This window comes from Sesamum indicum, linkage group LG5 (genome assembly GCF_000512975.1).
Source record: "Sesamum indicum cultivar Zhongzhi No. 13 linkage group LG5, S_indicum_v1.0, whole genome shotgun sequence".
NCBI lineage: Eukaryota > Viridiplantae > Streptophyta > Magnoliopsida > Lamiales > Pedaliaceae > Sesamum > Sesamum indicum.
The window spans coordinates 7,108,604-7,117,588 of NC_026149.1; positions in this window are offsets into that span (position 1 = coordinate 7,108,604).

Here is an 8,985-nt window from a genome sequence, read left to right on the forward strand (position 1 = left end):
TTTATCTAAAAACTCAAGTCCTAAAGTTACAGAGATGTAAAACTATATATAAAGAATAGAGTTCTAGCTAAAGAAGAAAACTAACTCACTTTGAACTCTAGTTGGCAATAGACTAGACAAAAAATTAAATACTGGAATACTAATAAAGAAAAAACACTGAGAACAAAAGGATAAGTACGAGCAGAACTTGATAAGTACAAGCGAAACTTGGTACAGCCCCCCGTCAAGCTGGAGCCGAGGAAGCGAGGCCCAGCTTGCAAAGGAATCGTCCGAAGTCAGCAGCATGAATGGACTTGGTAAAGAGATCGGCAATTTGATCAGATCCAGAAACTGTAAAATAAGGGAACAAGGGGACATAGAACATAATGAAGGATCAGGAGCCTAAAGACCCAAGGCCTACTAAGACCAAAGGTCACAACCACTTCACGGTTGCACAAATCATTCAAAGCCACAAAGGCATATAGAACCACAAAGGCTTCACCAATATTCAAAACCACAAAGGCTTATAGACAAATTTCAAAGAAGGAAGAAGGAGATCATCAGCGATCAATTTTGTCGAAGTTCTGTCGATGAACGCAGTTTCATGCAGCGGCGCTCTAGGGTTTCAAAGGCAGCGAGCAAGTATGCCAGCGGTGGTGTGCTAGGGTTTTAAAGGCAGCGAACAAGTATGCCAGCGGCAGCGTGTCAAAGGCGCTTTAGGGTTTCAAAAAGCAGCGCGCAAGTATGCCAGCGGCGGCGTGCTAGGGTTTCAAAAGCCTCTATCTTTTTTTTTTTTTTTGAAAAATCCGCTCTGATACCATGTTAAAATTTGAAGTGTGGGAAACAGAGTACATTCATGGCAGTAAATTAGAGAAGTAAAAAGAGGGAACAACTACGCTTTATTTATCCAAAAACTCAAGTCCTAAAGTTACAGAGATGTCAAACTATATATAAAGAATAGAATTCTAGCTAAAGAAGAAAACTAACTCACTTTTGAACTCTAGTTGGAAACAGACTCAACAAAAAATTAAATACTGGAATACTAATAAAGAACAAACATTGAGAACAAAAGGATAAGTACGAGCAGAACTTGATAAGTACAAGCAAAACTTACTACATTCATTCGGTTCGTTGAATATGATGTCATCATTGTTGTATCTTCGGATGAAGTTATGAAGTGTGCAACATGCAATTACTATATCGACCTGGTGGTTTTGAAGGTAGCTCGGCATCCCCCACTATAATATTGGAAAACGTTTCTTTAGTACACCAAAATATCATTCAATTACATTTCATAACCTTGAATGTGCATGGTTAAACATGTCCTGTAGGACCTGATAGCGACGACCTTGTCCCCTCCACTCAGGTAAGTGATACCTTGTCCCTTGATAAGGAGACAAAAAACGTTGGTAGTTTGCGAAACCTGCGTCGACCAAATAATACTTACCTGCGTTGTAAGAAGACATTGTCATAAGAAGAACTGCTAGTACCACGTACTTTCTTTTTAAGCAAGATGTTCGATGCAATATAGCAAATATATTTCATCGTCTCACCGATCAGCGGAAATGAAAAATTTTGATCTTGTGATACTGCATGTCTTCAGGACCCGGGCATCGTCCGCACTTCCTTCCCACCCCGCATAGACATAGGTGAAATTAAAATCGAAATCACATATTGCTAGTACATTCTGTGCTAGGTGGCCTTTACGTGACTGGTATCGATTTCGATCAACTCGAGGGACCCAAGCAGGTACCAACATCCCATCCATCGCTCTGACACAATCCTACATCGAACGCGCAATGCACAATGTAGTTACATACATGAAATAGTACGTGAAAGACTAGCTTCCATTAATTACGCTATGAACAATGATGTGGAAACTGATATGTACCTTGAAGTATATGTAGAAATCACAGTTACTTGCCACTTTTGGATGTGTGTTTGTAAAATTCGGACGAGTTATTAGCTCTGGCGCCATTGCGCACAAGGCAGAAAGCACTCAATGGAATCTACGATGAATAGTCTCCAGTGCGTGTTGAAATCGCTCCATATTGTCCCGGTGTCTTTTATGCATGCCGATCGTCTGCATGAAGAGTGCAACCTTCTCGATTGAGGTAACCCTAGACGTCTGACCATGCGACAGTAACCCTCTACAAGTTAATGGATCAACCAAAGCATAGGAGCATGGCTTGATCATGCAAATGTTGTCACAAAAACGTCCTTGGTGTGGGGTGTCATTATCTCGGCAACCCACTCTACTCCCTGCAGTGTTGACGTGTTATGTGACACGTTTTTCCTAAATAATTCTGGGCATATTAAATCTCTAAATGTGTAAAATTCTTATGGAACATCAGATTTGTTACTTCCTGGAGTCCCTAGCGTCCCTAGGTTGTCGCCTGCGGAGTTCGATTCTAAACCTCCACCAGCATCCGAGCTGGCTGTATATCCAGTCGTAGTTGTATTGCTAAATAGAAACATGCAAAAGTAGTGGGTAAGTTACATAAAGTAGACGTCCGACGGCTAAGGACATGCAAATACTTAAGATTTTAGGTACTTGGTATGATTGCAAATTAAGTAAACCATACTAGCATAAATATGCATAAATTAATCAGTTTTTGATAATATTTTAACCATCGGGCATTATATTCACTTGCCCAATGAATACAACCAGCAAAGCTTATTTTCGTCATTAAGACGTAAGAAGATCGTGCGCATGCTCTGACTGTGTAAGCGCTCTAACGCGGTGGTTAATACGATGTCCGGCAGATCCTGAAACTTTGTCAACTCATCTACGCACCACTCAATCAATTCAGTAGCTTTGGGCCCTGTGCGGTCAATCTTCCCTTGAAGTGATTCATTCAACCTGTCCATTGTTTCACACTTCTTAGCGTTCAACTCACTAGTAGCACGTCAGAACCGGCAATCGCTTCCAGACGGTCCAGTAAACGCATGCGCTGATCCCCGTGAGGAAAAGAATTCTTCCTCGGACGTCATGGGCTGTGATTGAGAGAATGCTGTATCTTCTTACTCGTCTCGTGATCGACGACTGCCCGATTGAGTGTCATCCATTTGTTCATCATCTATGTTGTTGTTGTTATGGATTGTTCGGCGTTGCTGAGATGACGAACGAGCAAGCCCACCAGATGCAGTGTTCCGTGAGAACATTTGAGTGCATACGTCAAATCGTTGAAGGCCATGCTGAATAATTTTTTTATAGTCCGGATTTTCCTGCAATCATTCACCGATTGGCAGGACTTATTATTAGTTTGTGAAAGAGTACGTTCCTTGCATTCAAGAGAGCCTTCGTGCAAAAAGTAGATGGTTAAGTGAAGATAGAATGAGAGCACAATATTTTTATTACTCGATACAGCTCCTCCAAATGTCCTGCCTCGTCTGTTACGGTATTCCTTTTTGGGTCCCGATACAGCTCCTCCAAACAGACCCCAAGCACGACGCAATCTGTTAAGTTTGCCTTTTAACTGTACCATCGTAAAACGACAACCTTGGCCCATAATTGAGTTCATTCTGTCGGTTATACGAGCCCACACCGAAGGTGGAAATGTGGAGGATTGGAGCCGGTGTGTGATGAACTCCTCGTGCATTAATTCAATGAATACACGTTTCATTTTCGAGTTCCATATAACTTTATCATACCGAGATGATTGGGAGGAACCAGCATCGTTTGGGTATTGCATCTTTGTGGGTTTGCATATATCACAGTATCGTAAAAAATAAGCACGATAATTTATATATCCATAATGAGCAAAATTTATGATTTACAATTTCACAATCTTTTAAATTCTACATTTGGATTTTTCACATTTTAAATTTATGATTTACTATATCAATTAATTACTACATACTTGTAAGTAGGATTGTGATTGAGGCATGACCACATTGTTTGTATTTCTGTAACAGGTATTTTTTAATTTATGTCTTTTAGTAAATCCCTAAGAAGAATGGCACATTATGATATATTATTTAAAATGAAAACCAACTAATATATTACTGCTCTTACATTACTAATTGTTTTTTTTTTTTTTGGTAAATGTAAATTTCATTAATAAAGAGTAATGGTACAGTACAACATGTGGTCATCAAATGGTTTATCCCTCAACCCAAGGGATACGCCATAATCTATACAATGCTCGTGTACTGACTGACAAAGCTAAATCAACGCTAAGAATTCTCTGCCTGACGTCATCGACGATTAGCATACATTACTAATTGCTAATGTTTTTATGTAAAGATTCACAAAAAACATAGTACTAGTAATTAAAAATAGAAACGACAACATCTAACCACATTAAAAAAAAGCAAAATTTATTTTTGTAATATGATCGAATTGAGCACCGATTTTTGTAATTTACAAATTTTTGTAGTATGATCCAATTGAGCACCGATTTTTTCATACATATAATTAATGAGTTAGGAATCATTTCAAGTAATGGTTATTTAATTTATGGACCAAATTAAGTTTTCTACTGATGCTTTCTTTTTTTATATAGTTGTTGAAGTATAAAAAGCTTAAACAACACTAATATGTTAAATAATTTAAACAATGCTACGGTTTAAATAATATTCGGAAAAACAGAAAATAAATATTTATATCATATTAAATATAAAGAAATAATTGATTATATATTAATTGTATCATATCAAATATAAAGTAATAGATATTCTCAAAATATATTTAACTAAAAAGTAATATATAAATTGTATTTTTAATTTTTTTCCATACTTATTCTTAAATTACTGAATCATATTTTATTCTTCATATTTATTTTCTGTTTATTAGATTTATTTATATATAAATAAAGTTTAGTTAAAAGATAAGAATGAATTTTATGATATGTCCGTGCATATTAATTTTTGATACAAGTACGTTACAACTAATGAATTATATTTTTATTATATTAATTGTATCATATTTGAGAACAAACAGAAAATAAATATTTATAGCATATTAAATATAAAGAAATAATTTTGCATAAAATTATTATATATTTATATGGCTTAAATTGAACATATTATTTTTTAACTAAAATGCATGGACAGATTGTATCAATTATAAAATTTATTTTTTTCAGTAATCGCATATTAATAAAATTAACTATGTGAATATTAAAATTTAAAATAAAATTCATAGATTTATTGATATATATCCTTATAATAGTGATTAACATGATTAAAGGTCGTTCCAACTCGACTAATTTAAATTTTCAAAGTCCATAAAAGATTCAAATCCAACTTAAATGATATGATTTTAGCTCGACTCTATTCATTTGCGAACCGTCAAATATAAAGAAAAACAGACAACACCACTAAGAAAAGAAAATAACACAAATTAAGGGGTGCAAGACAATAAATTTAAAGGAAAACTTCTATCTTTCTCCAAAAGCAGAATCACTATATTCCTTTCTTTAAAATAAATTGCATTTTCTTCGTACAAATTAATTCTCTCACACTCTTCACTGCCAAAAAGAGTTGTAATCATTCGCAATCCAAACATGCACATCAAAAGAATTATACCAAGTCCTGAACTAAACATAAGAAAATACAGAATCAGAAAATACAAAAAAATGCTGGTGGCCAAACTCATCTTTCTGTGGGGCTCTTTTCTTGTTACTTTGGCAATCCATTGTACTTGGAAAAGGGACAAAACTTAGCCGAAAAAAGGAATTTATACAATTGTACTCATAAATTTCCTATATATATATATATATACACACCCCCTAATCAACAGGATTCAAATAACAACTTGTTGATGAAAATAAAATTAAAAAACAAACAAGCATCTCGAGTTTTAAGCACAAACATTGGTCTTAGCATACTGCACATGATCAAGCCAAAAGTCCAAAAATACGATGTTAGTATTCTGAAATAGTATATGAAACTAAACAACATAAAATCAGAATTACTGAAATTAAAACATGCAAGAGTGTCTAGCCAATTAGACTTCAAACATTGCGTTAAAGGGATTAACAAGTACCTTTTTCAACAACGTAAGAATATGATGGTTCAAAACTAGAACACCGACAAAAAGTGGAATGCAAGCTACCGTTTCCCGAGTGCAACACTATATTCGAATACGTAATCAATAACCAATACAAGTGTTTAAAGTTTGAAATTTAGATGGAGTAGTTTTTTTAGCAAACGATATGAATGCTATATGTATAGACCAAATAAGTAACATATATGTTATAGTTTGAAATATGACAAAAGTGTCACTGTGGCCATGTGAATCTCCACAGACAACTGGCAAACAATACGACTGGCGGTAGTCAATGTATTAAAAAGCAACACTGCCACACTGAAGCTTATCAGTAAATAAAAGGGGTTGCCAGTACAGTGCATATCAGTCATGCACTGCCATACTAAAGCTCATAAGTAAATATAATGCACTGCCACACAAGTCAAATTTTAGTAAATATAATGCAAAACCTATCAGTGAAATCTTAAATAAAAAATAGTAGTAGCACGAAATTGCAGTGTATAGTCACCGCAATTGATATACATTTCAATACTCCATGCAATAAATACTCAGTTATTGCCCTATCTATAGTGTGGCAAAACAGTTTCTTTATAGTGCACCACCACTACACACTACAACACAACCAAATCAATTTTTGAAAATATGTAAAAGAAAATTACAATGTAGAAATCAGTTAAAATGATTTCTCAATAACCGTTGTATTGTTGAGCAATATTTCAAAACTAATAGAAGTGGTTGATAATTAAAAACAACATCCTAAATTTAAAGAAAGAAGAACAGTGCGGCTGACCGTAGAGAAACATGAAAGGCGTGTGGATGTTGGTCTTAGTCTCCAACTCCATTTCAACACTCTGATTCTCACAATCTTGATTCCTCCTAGATCTCTCCACCACCTGCAAGACTTCATTTTTCATCTCTTCTTCGACCCTCTTAGCCATTTCCTCACTTCACACAAAAAATCCACCTCCAAAACTCAGCTACTTGGATCAAACTCTTCAACAGAAGCAAAGACAAAGAATGGTAAGAGATCAATTTTCCGATCTGTGGCCTCGCGCTGCAGACGACGACGACGTTGACTCCAATGGCGACGACGACACGAACAGCAGAGAAGAGGGCGCTCCAATTGCTGCAAATTTCACACAATAAAAGTTAGAGCAAACAACAAAAGAGAAAGAAAAAAACGCGAGGAAAAACAAGAAAAGAGAAGGAAAAGAAGATCTGCCGACCATCTGCCAAGAAGAACAAAAATGAAAGAAGAAGAAAGCGAAGAAAAAAGAGAAGAAGAAAAGAAAACCGACCGTCTGCCAAGAAGAACAAAAATCAAAGAAGAAAAAAGAGAAGAAGAAAAGGAAACCGACCGTTTGCCAAGAAGAACAAAAATGAAAGAAGAAGAAAGAGAAGAAGAAAAGGAAAGAGAGAAGAAAGAAGAAAGAAAAGAAAGAGAAGAAAGCTGCCGACATAAAAGAAAGAAGAGAGAGAGAAAAGAATAAAAAATAATAAAAAAAAGTAAAAAAAATTAAAATTAAAATTGCACACCTAGTGCAAGTGTGCAAATCACAAAACCAAACAAGATTTTGTACCAAAACACAAAACCAAACATAGGCCTTGTTTTTCCCTCTTTTTTCAACAGCATATGTAGATCACGTGAGGCTCTCCATCTATTTTAACACCTCAACTAACGGTAAGTTTGAAAAATGTTAAAAAATGGCAAGTTTGAGGACTAAAACTACAAGGGCTATAATATGAGGATCAAAAGTAAATAAGTGGTCAAGTGTAAGGACCAAAACCATAATTATCCCAAATCTCAACATTGAGATCCTTTAAAAATATACACACCACACAGGGAGTAATATCAATCCTCTTGCTAGAAAGGATTAAGCTATGAAAGAATATGATCTAGGAAACACGCTATGGATTAGTGTATTCCTTTCATCTTCTCAAGTTCTTCAAAATGATCCCAGATAAAAAAGAAGCCAGAAAGAGGGATACAGGGAGGAAGGCCGAGAGCTGAGAATTGAGAGAGAGTGAGAAAATGACCTAGTCATTATACCACTTAATCCATCCAATCAAACAACCTTCCATATGATATGATGCAAATTATATCATATGGAAGACTATGAATCTTGGTGAAAGCACAACTCGGCTAACCTCAATTTTCATGTAGGATGGAGTTCAACTCCTACTTTTTTGACAAAAAAGTCAACTCGGTTTTCAGGCCACAATTTAGTGGATTGGGCATCATTTTAAATAAATTGAAATAAGCCCATAGTCTAATAGGGTTTTAATTAAATTCAATTTAATTTAAGGATCAACTAAATGTGGTAAAATGTCATTTAATCCAATTAAAGATATATGTCCAAACTCCTTTAATTAATAAATTTAATATATTAATTAAAGTAGTCCAATTAAATTAATTTAATTTTGGTACAATGCATCCAATGGACTATTCCACGTATAAACAATCCAATTATTTATACATTTGGAAAATAATTTGATCCAATCATATTAATTCTCATCTTTCCAAATTAATTCTATCACCTCCTTAGTGATTTGTGTGTGACTCTTTAGATTCACCCTTAGCTAGACTTAGACTTGTGTCCAATACAATTGATTAATTAAATCTATTTTAATTAATTATTCCTGATTAACCATTTATCAAAAATGTCCATTACTGTGAGTGGCCGTCTAGCAATGGTCTATGGTACTAGAGACTAGGTGAATATTGGCGTGAATATTTAGGCTCCTGCGTACTATACAGGTATGCTTCTTCTGCCTACCTCTGTCTAGAACAAGCAATTGGATGTCGGTTCTCATCTTGGAGTAGGCGCGTATTCTCAAAATTTGAGATTGCATTTGCTCCATTATTCAACATAGGAAATCATTTTGTATTTGACCAATCACCATGGTCATAGATTCCCAAAGCTTGAACCCGTCTCAGAGCGCATAGGAGATACTTCTGTCATTACGGACAGGGGAAGGATTCTCTTCTTGGAACACACTGTCTTACAACA